The 18,646-nt window shown below is 44.1% G+C and overlaps 1 protein-coding gene across 2 annotated transcripts in view; it reads right to left on the reverse strand.

Annotated features, from left to right (window-relative positions):
* The window catches only part of IRF2 (interferon regulatory factor 2), a 41,275-nt gene extending 24,448 nt beyond the window's left edge, over nucleotides 1-16,827 (reverse strand). For both annotated transcript variants that reach the window (XM_039550893.1, XM_039550892.1), the window contains exon 1: nucleotides 16,587-16,827. The gene's annotated coding sequence lies outside the window, so the exon portion shown is untranslated. The remainder of the gene's footprint in view (nucleotides 1-16,586) is intronic.
* Between the last annotated feature and the right edge of the window lie 1,819 nt (nucleotides 16,828-18,646).

The following is an 18,646-nucleotide window of genomic DNA, read 5'->3' on the forward strand; positions in this document are numbered from 1 at the left end:
AAACGTACTGGTATTTTGTTTACTACTGTGCGGAGCTGGTCACTTGTGCTTCAGCTGCAGCCTGTGCTGTAACTACAAATATCTAAAATAGCTCAGAAAATGGTTGCAACTGCTCAGCTCCCTTCAGGTTCTCTTCAGATAGGAAAAACCAGCCAGCCCCAGGAACCCAACAGTGGACAAGGCCTTGTGCATATCCCCTCTCTGTGTAAGAGGCAAGATGTTTTCTGGGCCAGGGTGATGCAGGTACAATTTTCTCAGCCCCCAGGTTGGTGGCAAACAGCTGGCTGTGCTGCTGCATCCCCCTCCCATTGGCAGCAACAATCCTCATCCAGGTTGTAGAATGTGTACAGATCTCTACCATCTTCCCCTACTACAGTTTGAGTCAAAGCTGAAAAATCCAAGTGGCAATGTACTGAAAACATGAGTAAATTTTTATTTGTCTGACAAGGAAGAAATAATTATCTGCAACAGATGCATTTCTTTGTAAGGTATTTTTAAGTATGCATGCACTTCGGGACAGTTCCTGGAAACACGGTGCATCAGATTCAACATTCAATATGAGTGTTCCCATTTAGCAGTCAGACTCATCTTCTGGATAATGAGCCCCTAAGACAAATTTCAAGCCCATCTGAATGAACAAATTAGACAGAAGGCAGAAAAGTCATCTTGAAAGCAGCAGCAACGAATCCCACTTGGGACAGGCAACATGGAAGAAACAGAAGCTGCCTTTGTGCAAAAGCAATACACTTCAGGAAATGAGAAAGCTCCTGACAATCGCTACTACAAGGAAGCCAGTCTTGCCCAAAATGGCAGAGTTGAGCCAGCCTGTCTGTTCCCCCCCACATCCCTGGGGGCTTCCCTAGCTGCTCCCCTGCAGATGCTGAAGAGAGGTGCTCATCTTTTTGGCACCCTGGGATTCCTCTGGGATTAGCAACTGCAACCATCAACACACACCTTCACATCCATCACCCACACTAAGACAAATTAATCCAAGGTAATCAAGAGAGAAGTTTGGCTTGTGAGAAGGGAGGAGTGACTCCCAAGACCTGTTCATCTGAAAATAAATTCAAACCCAGCTAAAAATAATCCTACAAGGATGTTCAGCTGGAGGGAACAGTGAGTTCTGGAGTTACGTCCTTCACAGAGGGACAAGTACAGCCATGCTTCTGCTCATCAAAACACAACCCCCACCCCATGCTCCTTTAAGAGCACATGCTGATGAAAATAAAGCTGGATGTCTTCAGAAGACATTCCCAGACCTGTTTGCCTCAGGACAGCACTGACCACAATGGTGTTAAAATGTAGCACGGTTTTTGGCAGTTGCATATCAACAACATCCTTTTGATGAAAATACCAACTCAACTCTACTGAGTAATTGCCTGTGGGAAATAAAGGTGCCATATCTCCATCCAGAGCTGTCAAATGCATGATTTATTTGTACAGAAAGAAACATCAGCTTCTGCAGTGCCTTTAAAGTAGCTCCTGTCTGTCCATAAATGGCATTACTGGGTGCACTTGAAGCCTTATTCCACTGGCTCCAGGTGGGAGAACCTAGAGTCCATCCATCAGTGAGTACAGACTCAATCACCTGACATTAAGAATTACTGCAGTTTGTAAAGACCTTTGAAATGCTCCAAAATAGGCAGCAAAATCATGTAAAGTTTCAGGGGCCATTGCCTAACACCATGCCAGCTTCACCATCCAACAGAATGTATCAAATATGAAACAAACCTGCAAAGTCAGAAACTAAGGTGAGCCCTACAAAACAGCAGGCATGTCAAGTTTCTTGCCAGCCTCTCTCCAGTGTTTACCCAGATGAAAGAAAAAAAGCAGAAACAGTCGATCTTTTTATGGAAAACAAAACATCAACTTTTGTAATGTGGAGCAGGCTTTAAAATTAATGCACTTATGCACCTACCTCCCACTCCTGGTCAGCCTTAATGTTGCACTTCCCCTGCACATTCACACCTAGAAGAAGCTACATGCAGCCAGTGGTATTTTCTGTACTGGGGGCAAGTGCATGTATAACAGTATTTTCAGAGCTGTCAAGGCATCCAGTTCTCACTGGCTTCACCACTACCATGATCTCCTGAGCTGTGGGTACCCATTCGCTGGCCTAAGCAAACCTCTCCAGAAGCCTGGTTACTTTTGCCTGCCTGAACCTTCACACTCTGGTTAACCAGGAGGAAAATGGCTTAATGACTGCCTTGGGTCACTTGACACCATCTTCCTCCACCCTGCAGAGACCATGGGTGGAGGTAGCCAGGGAGAGGAGCAGAGCCAGATGGGGCTGCAGAGGGAAGGAGCAGCAGCAGCTCCACCAGTGGCAAAGAAGCACCTCGTACTCCATCATTCCATCACCCTTCAGTCCCATCCCAGTTTTGCTGCATGCTAGCACTACTCTTTGCATAGGCAGCTTTCTGAATAAGTCCAGGAACTTAGCAGGCTCACAAGCAACACCTCTTTCTGTGGGGTCTCTTTTATCTGTTTGAACCTGGACCATGGCTCCCATCCTGCTCAAAGGCACACATGACAGCACAAACAAGAGAGGAAGGCACTCTGGCATAGGAGTGGGAAGGAGCAGGTGGGAAGGACAGGGAGAAACCCCTTAATCCAAAACTGTTCCTGTGCTTTTAGACAACAGCTTTAAATCTGGATGCTACTGACCCCCAGAATCTCTTTGCAGAGAGCACAGGAAAACACTTAATACTCCCAGAGACCCAGTGTTGGAGTCTTTCTGGCATTATGTTGAAAATAATTCCTCTTTGTGTTTTCTTCTGGTTTATCACTGTCTCATGGAGGACGAAAGGAAGAATAATCACCAGGAAACACAGTCAACTCCAGATGGAACCTTGGAAAGCATTTTCCTGCCCTATCTGAAAAGAGAAGCTCATTTAGACATTGTAAGTAGGACTACCTGCTAGGGTATCACCTTATGATTCTTAGTAAGACATTCTTAATAAGACAGCCAGTCTTCAAGAACCAGTATTTTTAACCATGCCTCCTACAAATATATTAACACTGGTAGCTCCATAAATGTAATTTTCCTTTTCTTGCTCTTTTTACCACCCGTCTCAGTATCAGAGGGTGCCACAGTCAGGGGCATTTTCTGTTTTGGGGGTGGGAGCTTAAGTATACCAATTGACATTAAGCCATCAAAAAAAATTATTCCCAAGCCAACAGCAAGTGGGCAAGACATCAGCCCCAATCACTGGCATTTGCATGGAGGGGGAGGCCACTGGGAGCCTGTGAAGACCCCTTCCCATACAAGAAGCATGGCCCATGCATGGGCTGCCACCACAGTTTATGGAGGGATTATTTTGATCTTCTTTGAAGCTTTAATTACTGCACTATTTGTGCTAGTTCTGTGGTCAGTTCAGCCTATTTTTTGCAACTAGAAACTTCAAGAACATGGTGAAGGCTATTCCCCAACAAGGTATAAACTGGTTGCAATCTGCATATACACATATTTCCACTCCATAATGTTTGATAAAGAGCTTGTAGTCCTCCCTGCTCTCCACTAGAACATTCTAGTAAGTCTGACTTTTTTTCCTTGACAGAGATAACACTCCTGCCATACAGAAAGTGTAACCTTTGAGAATGAAGAGCTCTTCACTAGAATTACAGCAGTTGTAGACAGAAAGTGAAAGCAATGGCATGGCAGGCATTACATCTGAGCAGTACACGATGTTCTCTTTCCTTCAGTTTCACTCTGGCAGCATCTGGATAACTGAAAAGGTTATCCCAAAAACAGAAGCTACTCTATGCCTGTGGGTACTTTCTTAAAAGTATATTTCTGTGGAACAAAAAAAAAAAAAAAAAAAAAAAAAGCCAGAAAAGCAGTTCTTCTTTCCCTATCACAAAGTACCTAGTTTAAAGATTTGTCAATATATGGAAATATTATTAATGGTTGTGAAAATTTAAGGTGGGATAAGATCTTGGAGGCACATTTGTGACATAGGTCACAGCCTTTGCTCAAAGCTGTGGAAAAACATCTGTTCCTCAGAGGACATGTACAGAATATTTCATGGTATCGATTTATCTTTTCTCTGCAAATACAGAACGAGCAATTTTTTTTTTTTTTTTTGGTGAAGTTATCTTTACTTGTGCTTTGCTGATAAACTTTTAAACTATTCCCTTTGTTTGCTAAGGCTGATGGAGTTAAGAAAAGCATCAATCATCCCATGTGACCAAAGAGATATGCTGAAATGAGACCATACGCTAATTTTAGGATTCAGAGAACTGGGTTCTGTATTTGTGTCTGCGCCAAGACTGTTCCAGCATACAAGGAAACATGATCTTTTTTAAAAGAACAGTACTTGGAGCAAAATTCTGCTCTTTGGTCACAGACTGAACTCTTCCTTCATACAGGATTTTGCTTATATGACCACCTTTTTCAGCTATTCTGCTGTGAATACTACTTGCAAAGATTTAACCATTTGTACTCTGAGCAAAGCCCTGCTCCAAAGTCAAGTTCATCAGAGGTATAGAGCCTTCTCCCAGATAAGAAAACCTGGTAGACTCAGCTGCTCAGAATTACTTCAGAAATCTGAGATTGATGCTGAAAGAGCAATAGAAATGCGCTTTACTCAGCTGCTTTGACTGTGGACACCTGAAATCCCCCTCCCCACAGTCTGTGAGGAGACAAAACCTCTGCCTGGTACATTTTCCATCTGCCATGAGGTGGAGGAGAATCTTACCACAGGTGCTGCAGAACATGGCTTCTTTCTGATAATCCCAAATTATGCAAATATCCATATCTTTTTTTGGAACCAACAGCAAAACACTTCATTAAAGAGTAGTAAATGAGGAAAAGTGGGCATTGCCATTCTTAGAGGTACAGGGGTTACGGGTTAAAAATGAAATCCTTGCTTAGAAAACAGATTTGAAGCAAGAAAACCCATAAAAACCAGACTTTCTGGATTCATAGCTAGTTAGAAAGCAAAACCTACCCTCTTTGGTCTTTTAAACTGCATGTAGTAGTGCCTCTTTTTCCTTACCATTATTCTGTCAGTGATGCCCTGTTGAACAGGGAGGGATGGGGGAAACATCACTGGCAGGTTTGCTTCTCACTAAGCACCTCTTGCCATGAGCTTCCTTAAAGTATTCACCATGGTCAATTGCTCCTGTGTTGTCTGTAACTCTTGATCCACATTGTAGCAATGGCAGTATTTTTCCTGCTCTTTCCTAATGTTTTGTTGACTGCAGAAAAGACTATGTCCTTCCTGCCCATCACCAAGAAAGAGTTCACTGCAGCCAGGAAAGGTGGTACCTTATTTTCTCCGGTGCCTGCAGGAAGGAGGCAACTTCATCAACACAGGCCAGAAAGCCAAGAATTGGACAACAGGCAGGGTGGGAGAGCACAGGTCCTGGTCAGACTGGTGTAAGGCATGCCCTGGCCATTAAGAAGAACCTGTGCTGGCAACCACTGGGCAATACTTCACTTGTTTCCCTAGTTTCCCAAACAAAATGTGGCAGAACCACAACCAGGCTATGGCTGCTAAGAGGAAAGCTTTGTGGGGTGGTGAAAAACCTGGGAAACCAGGCTTCTGCATGACAGATTCATGTTAGCAACAGCTACGCAACTTTCCAAGGCTCTGCAATGCAGTGTCCAGGTTGTGTCCACCTCACTGCAAGGCAGATGGAGGAGGAAGGAAGTATTGAGCATGCACTCCTCTCCTGCTGCTGTTCCCAAGAAAGATACACAAAGTAGAATGAAGAAAAGCCCTTTTATCCTTAAGGTACAAACAGAGGGCAAAAAACAACCAACCTGACTTTCCCTGAAAACAAAACAACAACCAAATAAAACAAAGGCAAAAATAACTCAAACGTATTGAAATCAGCATTACAGACTGCATGTTAAACATGCTCACGAAAATGTACAGTGAGAACTCATACTGTATATAGAGTCTGTTTCATCAGCCCTACAGCATTTCTGTTCCACCCAAAGGGTGTTAATATGCCCTGGCTGGGATTCAGATGTTACACATCAAAACAGACTCTTTGGTTTCCATGCAGAGCTTATTTTCCCTCAGCAGCAAAGACAGGAGTTGCTATTTTGCAGTGATCTCAGGCCTCATTAAAGTTAACCCTTGGATTTGTAGACTAGAAGTTCACTGAAGAAAAGCCATCTCATTTTAATACAATAAACCCAGAAGGTTGCTCTTTTTTTGCTTCTGGACTTAGCCATAATGAAGCAAGGCTTCAGCCTCTCAATACCCACAATGAAATTTCCTTGCACTGGCTCCTGTGTTGAACACTATCATCACACTTGAAGAACACAATGTCTGTGGCTGAGCACGTTCACTTCTCTGGCATTGCAGCAACCTACATCAGCTGGGAATTTGGGCCAGGCTTTTAACAGATTGCTAAAGATCATCTCTGAAGTATCCTTACCACGATGATCATTTGCACACACATTGATGTCTGCAAGTGTTGACAATACAAAATTATTGCATCAGTTTCAGCTTTAAAAGAATACTTTGTTTCCTGGGGGTTTCTTTCATTTGTTTCTCAGGTCTTACAGGGAGTGAAGATGGGAAACACCAGATACTGGTGGCATCAGGATGAAAACACATCTGTACAAGAGACACTCTACAGCATGCAACTGCAGAAGACTTCCCTTGCCACCTCCTCCTAGAGTCTCAAAACCAGAGATAAAATGATTATTAATAATCAATCCAATACCTGATTTGTTTTCGTCTTAAGGTTTGTGTTACATCTCATGACTGATTTGTCCTCAGTATCTGGGATTTTAAATATTTTTCTCTCAAATGCTGCCTAGAAGAGAGGTGGTGACTTTCCTGTATTTCACTCAGATAAGTTTGGGAGGGGCTTGTTTACAACAAGAGATTTGCTGGCATGGCTGTCAGGGAGTAATTAATTCCTTGCATTGAGGAGCAGTTATCCTCAAAATAATCAATTTTATTCTGGATTAAGCGCTTCCATGTGAATCCACTCCTGAATACCCGCACGTAATTGCTGCTGCTGCTTAGCTGTGTCAGTTGGAATCCATGGAAGACAAACTTTGCGTGTTCTTTAAAGCTGCCAGGAAAGCTCAGCATTTGACACCTGATACATAAAGAATTTTCCAGCCCGCTGAAAACGAGAAGGCTATTAAAGCTCAAACCATTATAAAGAATCACTTCACTGATGCAACTCAAGGGCATGGTTCTGTTAGACCACTGCATTCTCATGATCTCTAGGTTTACAGGAGACATCCCTAAAACTTTTAAGAGCACTTTTACTACATGGATCTCTCTGAAAGCAGTGGAAAATTATGCATGCGCATACCTGCAAGATCAGGATCTTAAACTGTGAGAGTACCTTTTAAAGCCTGGGCAGCCTTTATCTCAGTGTCCTGCTTAACATTCCTTTGCCTAAGTACAGGATGAGTGCTTTATAGGGTGCTATACATCAGAAAAGAGCCATTGTAAAAGAAAAGTGCTTAATCTCATTGTTCCCTCACTGATGGCTTGTGAGGCTCACACAGGACTGCAAGAAGACAAAGACATTTTAGAAGCACTCAAGAGATACAGAAAAAAATTATTCCAGATAGCAAACACTGAGAAATGTGTTCAAGGAAGAGTTTCACGTTCACCGGCCATGACCTGCACCTGATGTAATCCACCTTGCTTGGATTTGGCTTGTTTCTCACAGCTACCTTTGTTTGTATAACACACTGTTCTGCAACACACAGCAAGAACTATTTGTACACTACACTAAAGTGCGATTTAATATTTGCTTAAAGCTTTCATTTTATTGTCTGGGCAAGGGCAGTTTCTACCACTGAAGTTAATAGCTAACCCACAACTACACCTTTGCTACCCAAACTTCTAATCGCTAGGACAGCACCCAGATCCGGCAGCAAAAGACATAAACTACCTCTGCCTAACCTCACTGAGAGAAGCAGACCCAGCCCTTTCAGCAAAGCAATTTCTCCTTTACTTCTAAGAAAAGGTATTCATGAAAAGTATACACAAGTTTGGATTTGTAAAAAACCCTCTCATGCTTACTTAGACACTTTCTTTACAGACAGATCATGGCAGGCACAGACTTGGGGGCTGGGATCCTCTGAATCATCCACACTGTGGGCTGGAAACTTGTCTGTCACATGAACTATTTACAGTTACAAAAACAGCACCATGAAAGAAGCAGATGTGTGGAGCACAAATAATAAATTGAATTAGTTATTAGAGAGATATTGCTTGACACTGGAGAATTTAAGAGAGAAATGTCTTTCTCTTGTACACACATTTGAAGGGCTTGCACCTAGGGTGTACTAAGTATAAAATGCTTGTACTTATGCTGGTTGAAATTATACGATCTATGCTCCTTTTTCTAAAAATGCTACTCTTTCCTCTGCCACAGGACATACAAGATATGAATACTTAATAGGATGGGTTGCAAAATGTGCTTTTAATTTAAAGTTTTTGTGTTGACCACAGACCAACAGCAATTAGACAGCCTAACTTTGTGATCTGCAGCAGCTGTTTCTATCTCGGAAGTTTCCTAAAATACTACTGACCTAGAGTGAGACAACTCAACTCATCTTCATTTCTCATTTAAGCTGCATAAATATTATTAAACTAAAAAAAGCTAGACTTCTTTGGCTTCCCTCATCAATCTCAAATCTCCAGAATTGTTTTGGCATCCAGAGAATTTAGTTTTTATATGCCTGAATGCAATGTGTTCAAGTGTGTGAGAATTAGACCTCTGGAATTAAAGTCTTTCATTTCACCCCAGTACAGCTTTAGCAGAGCAGAGATTGTCCAAGCTTCTCATCAACACCCAACTTTTTTCGATACAGGCCTGGAGCGTGCATCTCTAAATAGGCGAAGGACATTCATTTGAGATTACACAGCCATCCAATGTTTGGCCATCTTTTGACTAATTCACCACATAGTTCTCAAGGTCACAAAGTACATTCTAGCTGCTGACTGATCTGTGGAAATTGAGTGAAACCATTCACAGTCACTTCGTGCCATCAGCAAAGCTGATACCGGATTACATCTTTGGTTACTGTTGATCTGCCCCAGATGTAAGTGGATGACTCCAAAGGTGGGATGCAAAAAAAAAGCCCACCATGTATTTTATACCCAATCCTATTAGCAACTCGAATCTCAACATGACTAAAGCTCAAGTGCTCTGGCCAGCTGAATGACTGACTCCCTTTCATCCTCCTGGATGTCATCACTTCCACTGTACTTTGTGTACGTGTTTGCCACAGCATTTCAAAACGGCACTTCCGTGACTGAAAAAGATGCCACTTCCCCTACTGCAGGGCCATTGCCCAAACCTCTGGCTGTGAAAAGTGGTACCCGGATAAACCAGGAGTGCAGCCCCTACCCTCTGTTGTGTAGTTTGCTAAGGGAGTACTGCCATGCAGCAGTCAAATTTAGATGACAGATTAAATAAATGGTAAAACTGAATTAATTTTTCAAGTTCAGTTCTCATGCTTCTTTCCTCTGTGTTTATTCTTTCATTTTTGCCAACTGGGAAATGAAAACCAATGGAGTTGGTTTCACTTTTGTTTATATTTGGTTTCAATTTTATCCCCAAGTTTTGCTTTCATCTTTTTCATGTAACACTGCTGGGATTTCAAATGCTGCAGGCAAGCTTTCAGTAATTTAAAAATATTACTCTCCTATTCTGCCTGTTTTCCTATTGCAGAATTATTTTTATTTTATATAAACTTTTTAAGATGCTGTCACAATTTTGGAAAGTGTTTTGGGGTGGGGCTGTTTAGTTTTGATTTTACAGATTTATATGCCTCATCCAATTAAATTCAATACTTCAGTATTTTCCACTTGAGTCATGCTTCAGTTGCATATAAAGCCATTTACAGGATTCAACAAAACACCTTAAAAGAGCAGCCAGTACATCAAATGCACAAAAGCCCACATCATGCACTAAATGTGTTATAAATATATGCATGAAATGCACATAAAGAGCTAAACTTATTGCTACCTTAATTTATTAAACAACAAAGGCATTATCTTGCTTAGATAAAGCTGTAAGAGGCTTGACTGGAATGGTGTCAAGCAATATTCAATATCAAGAGAAATAGTACAGTACAGGCTTTGTCTTCTGTGCACTTACCAGGCCCTTCAAGTCACATATATCCCTCCATACATATCAGAAAGCAGAACTCAACCACAGGTCACACTTTTCAAAACCAAATGCGTAAGCAACCCTTCCTTCTTTTGTGCTGTAATAATGTTAAGTATCTAAGTCTTTAAAAAGTACTTAAAATAATTTTACAGCAAAAGGGAAATGGTTAGACAACATCCACTGTCACGTGCAGTTCAAGACAAAGGACAAATTTAAACAGTTTTGACGCACCTTAACGCCGTTCCTAACACCAGAAATATGTTGGGAGCTACAAACCAAGCCTGTCAAGGTTAGCTGAAAAACCAACAAACAACAACCTGTCCTATTTTTTAATAGACAGGAATATGAAAGTTATTACTTCCAACCTTATCTTGAAAGATAGCAACCTACATAGAAACAATAGAATGTTAAAATAACTTAAGAGTTAAAATTTAAATTCTGCACCTGGGGTGAAACAACATGCCACATGCAGGCAGATTTGCTCCTGGATGGGTGTCCAAGCTGCAACAAGATAAAATGTTTGCCTTGTCCTAAAGACTACTGTACTTGATTTAATGCAATCTGCTCCCAAGCAAACAAGGGGATCAGAAGATTTCCAGCATACAGGAAGTTGGGGTTGCAATTTATTATGAATTAAGAAACCAAACATTACTGTACTGCTTACCACTTCTTTCTTTCTTCTCTAGGTTATTCAAAAAACCAGATATTTTACATGAGCTCCCAAGAAATTGAAAACATATCCAGCACTAACCATAAGAGCAAGTTTTAAAACCTTTTCACAGTTTATCAATAAGAAGTATGCGCTGTACAATGTATTATTTATGCTATATACAAAGTATCTTAATTTTATGTATTTATATACATGTAGATACATAGATATGTATATCTGCATATATATATTTACATACATATAGACTGACATTAAACTCTAAACTGTTAACATGGATTCCTTTCCACTAACTGTTAATTGTTGGTTTCAGTTCTTTTTAGTGGCTATTTTAATCTTAACACAAGAGTTTACACATAGTCAATACAAGGAATAACCTTCATACAGTTCCAATAAAACTTCTGAAAAAAACCCAAACCAAACCAAAACCAAAAAACCCCAAGAGGAAATTATTTAATTACACCAAATGATTTTTTGCATAATGTTATTCATACATGAGGAATATGCAACTTAACAAATCTGTTCCTCTCATTTACTGTACCCAGAATCTTTTCAGCTTACTTATTTGTTGTTTTGTTTTGCACTTGAGATCTCAAAGGACGAAACAGAAAATGTCTTGCACTAATCACAGTTTGTAGTAGCACAAGCTACAATAAAACTTCTGTAAACACTGTCTTATGGTTTATGCCCTCAATATCCCAATAATTGTAGGCCTTTGAAGAATCAAGTTTCAAAAGAGGAATCTTTACAAATGAGACACAGAGATAAGCAAGAGTAACACGTGATTAGTTTTGTATCTTTACCTAGAAATGGACTATGACTTTCAATATATGGTGCACAAAATACAAGCTGAGGTTCTAATCCTGCAAATGTCAGAGGAATTTTGCAGGGGTACTGTTCCAATGCAATGCTAAAAGCATACAGGATACACTTAACCTGACTTAACCTGGTGTTGGGTTAACGAGGGCTAGGGTAGTAAGCCCAAATTAAACACGATCATCATAGACTTCTTTTTTCCCCTGGAAGTTTGATAAAATCTTATGCTACAAGTTTCACATAGCAAAGGGCAATATGTGGCCTTGCCTCTCTCTGTTATCTGCAAATGCACTATAGTTCATGCTTCTCAGTGCAAGTTTCTATTAGCAGTTTTCAGCAACAATACTTGATCAGCATCTGCAGTAATTCTCTGTCAGCAGTCAGTGCCCAGAATTTGATACTGAACTGTCCTGACTGCTAAGTTGCACAGCAAGTTTCTCTCCCACAGACTGCCTAATCACTCATGAACCTGAGTAAACTCCTGACATACATGCAGTGACTGTGAGCACCCCAATTCACGTATTGCAGGACAAACACCTGTTGTTTTGCAGTTGCCTCCCAATTGTTTTATTTGGGTCTCATTTATCTTACCTTTTCACTTTCCTCATGACACTAGTGATTTTAAAGAATATCCCCATGGCCCCTTCAGTCACTTCTTTTCCAAGCTACTTACTCTTTCACAAAAGCTCCTTCATACCCTTGATGATCTTTGACATCCTCCTCTGTAGCTCAGCAACTTCCACTACTTCCTGAATCAGGAGAGGGGACCAACATGGATTTGTAGAGGCACGATGGTGTTTTCTATTTCTTTTTTTAACTCCTTCCTAATAATTTCTAACCTGTCCTGTCCTTTATTAGCCACATCTTGGCAGAGAGCTTATTTTTTCATTTGATTATATATGTTGTATGATTTTTTCCTGAGTAGAAAGTCAGTTCACACTTCATTTTGTGGACAGGAAATAAGAATTGCAAATCCTTCCACGTGCATTACACTGAAATTGGTCTCTACTGAACTTCATCTGCAAATTTACATCCAGACTTTCAAAACAAGATTCTTCAGACTTTGTGGTTCAGCCTTTGGGATTTTCATGCTCCAAATGAGTTAATACAACCAGCAAACTTGTCACATCCCCACCTATCCCTTCCTCCATCCCTTGAACGGCATAGACCCTGGGAAGACTTGGGGTGAGGGGTACAACCTCCTTTCATTGAGCAAACTGGCCATGACTGCACAGCCCAAAGCAAACTGATCCCACCTTGAAACAGGCCCTGCTTTAGTAAGGACTGTATCAACCAGACAACAGCTCAGCAATACCTTCAGAGAACGCTAGAAGTCATGACAGGCAACGCCCCGGCAACAAAAGTCAGGCCTAGTCTTTGTCACTGTTTCACATTTATACCCATGTTCACTAGTCCCATTCACCAATCCCTGGCAAACAACCAATCAGCCGAAAATGCCCGTCCTTGAGTTCTCAGTCCCCACAGAAACCCTGGAAAACTGACAGCTCATTTGTTACATTCTGTTTCTAGAGCACCAGGGCAGGCCTACTCAGGGAGTTACACACGAGGCAACATATCAGCAACTTTCCATTTAGCTTGTTTCAAAACTCTGCAACAAGTATCACCTCCTGCCTTATACGTCATCCTTCTCAATGGTTTGTTCTCATACCCTCTCTCACAGCCACTTTGCTTTGGGAAAATTTCCCCAACATGTTCACTCCTTAAAAAAATAGAAAGCCTCTTGCAAGAGAATCTCCTTAAACTCTTTCTCGGTGAAGCAAGGCTCAGAGAATTTGTTTCACTCTTCCGCTGACTTTATCTTCCTTGGGCACTCCTCCTATGCATGGATAACTTATCAGCAGGCTTCCTGGGTTTGATGCAATTCAGAGTATTTTCTAACTGTTTCCAGTTAGCATGACTCTTTAGCCTACCTTATTGTGCTTGACACAGATTTTATGTTCTTTTCCACCTTTCACGTTTGAAGAAAAAACATTTGAAAGACGTCTTTTCACCTGTACTGAGCTGCTTTACTTTGCTTGTTGGCCTGCTCAACTTTTTTGGTATTTTTGACAGATGACTGTCATGGTTTAGTTTAGTTTGAAGAATTACATGCCACTTGCAACTATTTTACACTTTTGGCTACATCTCACCATTTGATTAATTTCTTTCCTCGCTATATGAAGACCTATTTTGGAAGACTAAACACTGCCACAACAGCTCTTGCCTTTGCTGCTCCTAAAACATAAATTGAATTTAAGGACATTATGATCCCTGTCACGTCAGAGCTGGCTGGGATTTTGAATGCAAAATTCTGAACAAAATTCTTGCTGGCCAGTACCTTGTCCAGAGTTGTTACCCCCAGAGAATCTGTACAAGCTACACCCAGAAAGCAGGGTTTTTTGGCACCTGGGCAAATTTCATATTGGACCATGATATAATCTACATGGGGGCAAGTGAGACCTCCCATTAATGATAGTATTTCCTACTCTTGGAGCTTCTCTACACTCCCTTAATATATGACAGTTATTATCAACATCTAGGTTATATAGCCCTAATCTCTCTACTCTTCCTATACAGGCCTAGAACATCAAGCCATGGGACTCTGTGTTACTTCCCCAAACAGTTATTTCCTCTTTAACAAAAAGTTTCCCACATCATGCACGTGCAAGCTACTCTGTCCTCTCTATGCATCCACAAAGTTTTTGATATTCCAAGTATTCTATCATGGAGATGTTTTAACACCATGGAGCTGGTGCACCACTTCAAGAGAGAATGTGTCATGGCAAACTTTACATTCTTCATCCACCAGCTTTTTCCCACTGTTTGATTTTTAAACATATATTAATATATATACAGTATATATAAGTACATGTTTTTATTGAAGGCATACATAGCCTGGCTGCAAATTTATTTACATAAAGCCTATTCTTCTAATGTAGACTGTATTTATTCCAAAAATACTTTATTTTCTCTTGAATCTTAGCACCCTTTTTACTTCATCATTTTTTCAACTCTGTATTAAAACTGCCTCTAACTCCACTCGGTCCCAGACATCAAAGACCTTTGCTCAGTGGAGAATGGGGCCTTTGACACCCCTTCCTAACAGCCTGCATGTTACTTCTCATACCTCTTGGCTACCCATTTCCACACAGCGTGGTGTGTGGTGAACAGCTCTTCTCTAGAGACTGACTTGACATCTCCTAAAATCTGTCACTTCTGTCATCAGCAAGTAACTGGGTGGCAGTGCTAATATATGTGCCAAACAATAATAATGACTGACTGCTCTATCTGCCATCTGCCAACCAGGGACCCCAACCTGAGAGAGATAACACAGGGCTCAGCAGGCTGACACCCTGCTGTGCCTGTACCTCACTGAAGAGCTGCAGTGTGGCACATGACCACAATGAAGTGATACCGTGTCTAAGGAGTTGAAGCTCCTACCACCATGGCTTACCAGCAAAAAGAAAGAGGCACATGAAGTAATTTCCTCGTGGCATGCTACCAACAGGGGTCAAAGAAGGACACTGATGCATCAGAAGTGGCTGGTGACAACGAAAGACTGCGACTGAGACTGAAACCATCTGCCTCACAAATCAGTCCTGCTGCTTTTGTGTGACTGTGTCTATTAGGGTGAATTTAAATGTTGCTGCTCCACTCAACTCTCTTTTTATGGTACTAACACATGCATTCTGCAAAGGTTGTTAAGACTTAAATAAAATAACTGTAAACTTAAACATGTCGTATTTCATCTCCAGAAACTGAGATCATCATTTACAACTGCTTGTACCTTCAAGAGAATGCTGTCTGCAAGACCTTAGCACGGTAAGGTGGGCTATAAATTACAACTGTACACTAACCGGAAGGAAAGTTCTGTACTCCGGAACTCCTTTATCTGAGCTCTGTGTCTAAATAAGTAAAGCTAAGACACAGACTCTCCTGTTTAAGAGCTCACACTAATCAAAACGTGAGTTAAAGACCTAAGTACCTCTGGGACCCTGGACCGAAGGATCCTACCCTTCAGGTACTTGCAACTTTAATCCCAGACATCGCAAGGCGCTTGAAACTTGGCCCTGCGTACTGCACACAAAGAAAATCCTGGTTCCTAACTTCCCTCTGGGGTTAGAGATGCAGCGCTTGGCCCTCCGCTCGCTGGCGTGGGGCAGGACAGCGCCTGCAAAGGCGGCCGCGCCGCGGGGCCCGCGCCAGAGGCTGTTCCTGCAGGGAACCGAGCGGCCGCGCCACTTCCTCCTTCCGCCGCTCCCGCGGAACCCGCCCGCCGCGGCCTGACCGCCCCCAGCCCCGCTCCATCTCCTCGCTCCGCACTGCCGCTGCCGTGCCCTCACGAGGCTGGGATCCCGGGATGCCCCCGGCCCCCGCTCCCTCCCTGGCCCGGAGGGTTGCGGTGCTGGGGCCGGGGGGCGGCGGCGGCCCCGCCCCGCCGCTTGTGTAACGGGCCCTCCGCGAGGCGGGGCGGGGGGGCAGGGCCACGCCCCTTCCCGGCCCCCGCGCGGGCAGCGCCCCCCCCGCGGCGCAGCGACCCCCGCCCGCGGCCCCTCCGCCCGCGCCGCCGCCGCTCCCCTTCCCCTGTCGGAGCCACCGGCAGCCGCCAGCCCCGCAACAAGTGCGGGGCCCCCCGGCCCGGCCCGGCCCGGGCCGCGCCGCGGCCCTCCCGATCCAACGCCCCCGCCTTTGTCTGTGCGTCCGAGCTCCCTCCCCAGCCGGGATGCGGCGGGTACCCCCCGTCCGCTCCATCTTCGCCGCGCCCGCGTCTTCCCTTCCCCCCCGCCCCGTCTCAAATGTAGCAGCGGAATCGGGCTCGGCCCCGGACCCTGCAGCCCGACCTTTTGTTTTTAAAACCGATGCGCATCTGCCCGGGAGCCCCCGGTGCCCCGCACACGGAAACGGCGGCAATGCGGTAAAAAAAAAAAAAATTAAAATTAAACAAGAAGAAAAGAATAAATAGAAAAAATAGAAAACAATTCAAAATTACCTTGCCGGCCCGTTTTCGCGGCCCTTATATAATTCCTCAAGGTTACCGCCGTTGCCAGGGGACACGAAATGGAAATGAAAACAGGCGCTGAATAATCGCGGGAGCAAAACTAAAAGTTCAGTGCCTCCGCCCGGGCGGAGAGAGGGCCAGATCGAAAGCAAAACAAGGAGAGGAAGCGGCGAGGCCGCCGGCGCTTGGAAATCCCCCCGCCTCTCCGCCGGGCCGGGCCGGCCGCGCAGGCGGCGGGGGCAGGGCTGCGGCGGCAGGCGCGGAAACGCTGCGCCCGTCACCGCAGCGCCGGGGCACGGCACAGCACGGCGCAGCACAGCGCCGGGGCACAACACGGCACAGCACAGCACCGCCGCGCCGGGGCACGGCACAACACGGCACAGCACAGCACAGCGCCGGGGCACGGCACAACGCGGGGCTCCGCCACTGCCCCCCGCCGACACCGGCTCCCGCTGATCCCCGGCCTCCCGCACCACTCGCTGGTCCCGCAAGGGCTGTACCGAGAGCTGGAGCCAGCCCGAGGGAGCGAGGAGCGAGGGAAATCTGTTCTGGGACGCACAAACCCAGGGCTCAAAGCAGGTTTTTCCCGGGGACCAGAGAGGAACCCCTGCCGCTCAGCTCGACCAGCAGCGACTGAATCGCTCCCTGCGTCTCTAGCCCCTCTTGCTGAGGTGGGAGTCTTGGTTTCGCTCTGGTACACGCGCATGCTAGGGCTGTCACTGCCTTTGGAAAAGGACAATGTCGTAGGTCCACAACGACGACAATTACAGATCAGATCGCTTTGAACCCAGCGAGGCTCAAGCAGCTGGCATACTTCAAGAGAGAGCTCTTGGATTTCAACAGATTTTACAAACTGCTGTTAGTTATGGAATCAATGTAGAGACCAAAGCTTTCGACAGGATTTTGATAATCCCGATTGAAACTACAGTAAATAAAATTGACTGAGGAGAGTTTGTAATGCGCCATTCCTAGCCTTAGCCATAAATGATAAAGGAAAACAGCACTTGGAGGCTGGAGGAGATATGAAATGTAGTAATTTCAAAAGACTGTATATGGAGACAGACAGGTGTATGCTTCTCTCACATGCACACGTATCTATACATGTGCTGTATGCAGGTACATACATGCATTCAGGCAGGCAAGCGGTGCAGCTCCCTGTGTGGCTGCATGATGCTCAGCTGTCAGTGATGGGAGAAGTGCCGGGACACAGGGGGTGTGCAGGGAGTGGCACAGGGGAGTGGTTAAGGAGCTGTGTGCTCTCCAGCTGTACAGCAAATGGAGAGGGAGGTGTTCCCCAGGTGCTGTGTGCTCTGAGGACCCTCTGTGGCAGCATCCCTGGACATGCAGAGGACACGGAGCTAGCAATGGGATAGGAAGTCCACCCTTGTGGGTGACGAGATCTCCTGTTTTGAAAAGACGTTCCTTGCACTGAGAACATCATCACAAAATGATTTTGGTTGGCAGAGACCCATGGATGTCAGCAATCTACCACCTCCCAAAAAACCACTGCAGCCTAGGAGGTGGCTGTGGTCCACATGTGCACCAGTGAAGTAGGAAAGGTAAAGGAAGAGGTTTGGGAAGCAAGATATAGGGTGGCAGGTAAGACACTAAAATCAAGCATCTCCTTCTAAACTTCTCAAGAAACATTCCCAGCAGTAAGGAGAGGTCCACACTAATGTGGAGGGGCACAGGTTCCCAGAGCAGCTGCACAAGAGAAGCAAGGAAGGTCCTACTCACATGGCTGATACTCCCAGATACTTCCAGAAGAGACTGATTTCCATGAAGTCACAGTGGAATGAGAATGAGGAACATGGGACACCTGGCTTCAAATTGGCATGCTGACTGAATAGATGTGCAGGGAAAGGAAATAATCAGCAAGACATGGTAGTGACAGGCCACAGATTGTGTAGGAGGGTCAGACTAGGCTGTGGCTATAGGAAAAGGGGCTATGAACTCCATGACAAAGGAAGCAGCAAAATCAGCAAACTCCAGCAACTAAAGCCAAATTTTTATAGACTTAAGGTCTAACTGGGATAACAGTAGGGTGGTAA

Source organism: Corvus cornix, chromosome 4, assembly GCF_000738735.6.
Source record: "Corvus cornix cornix isolate S_Up_H32 chromosome 4, ASM73873v5, whole genome shotgun sequence".
In the NCBI taxonomy this organism is placed as follows: Eukaryota; Metazoa; Chordata; class Aves; order Passeriformes; family Corvidae; genus Corvus; species Corvus cornix.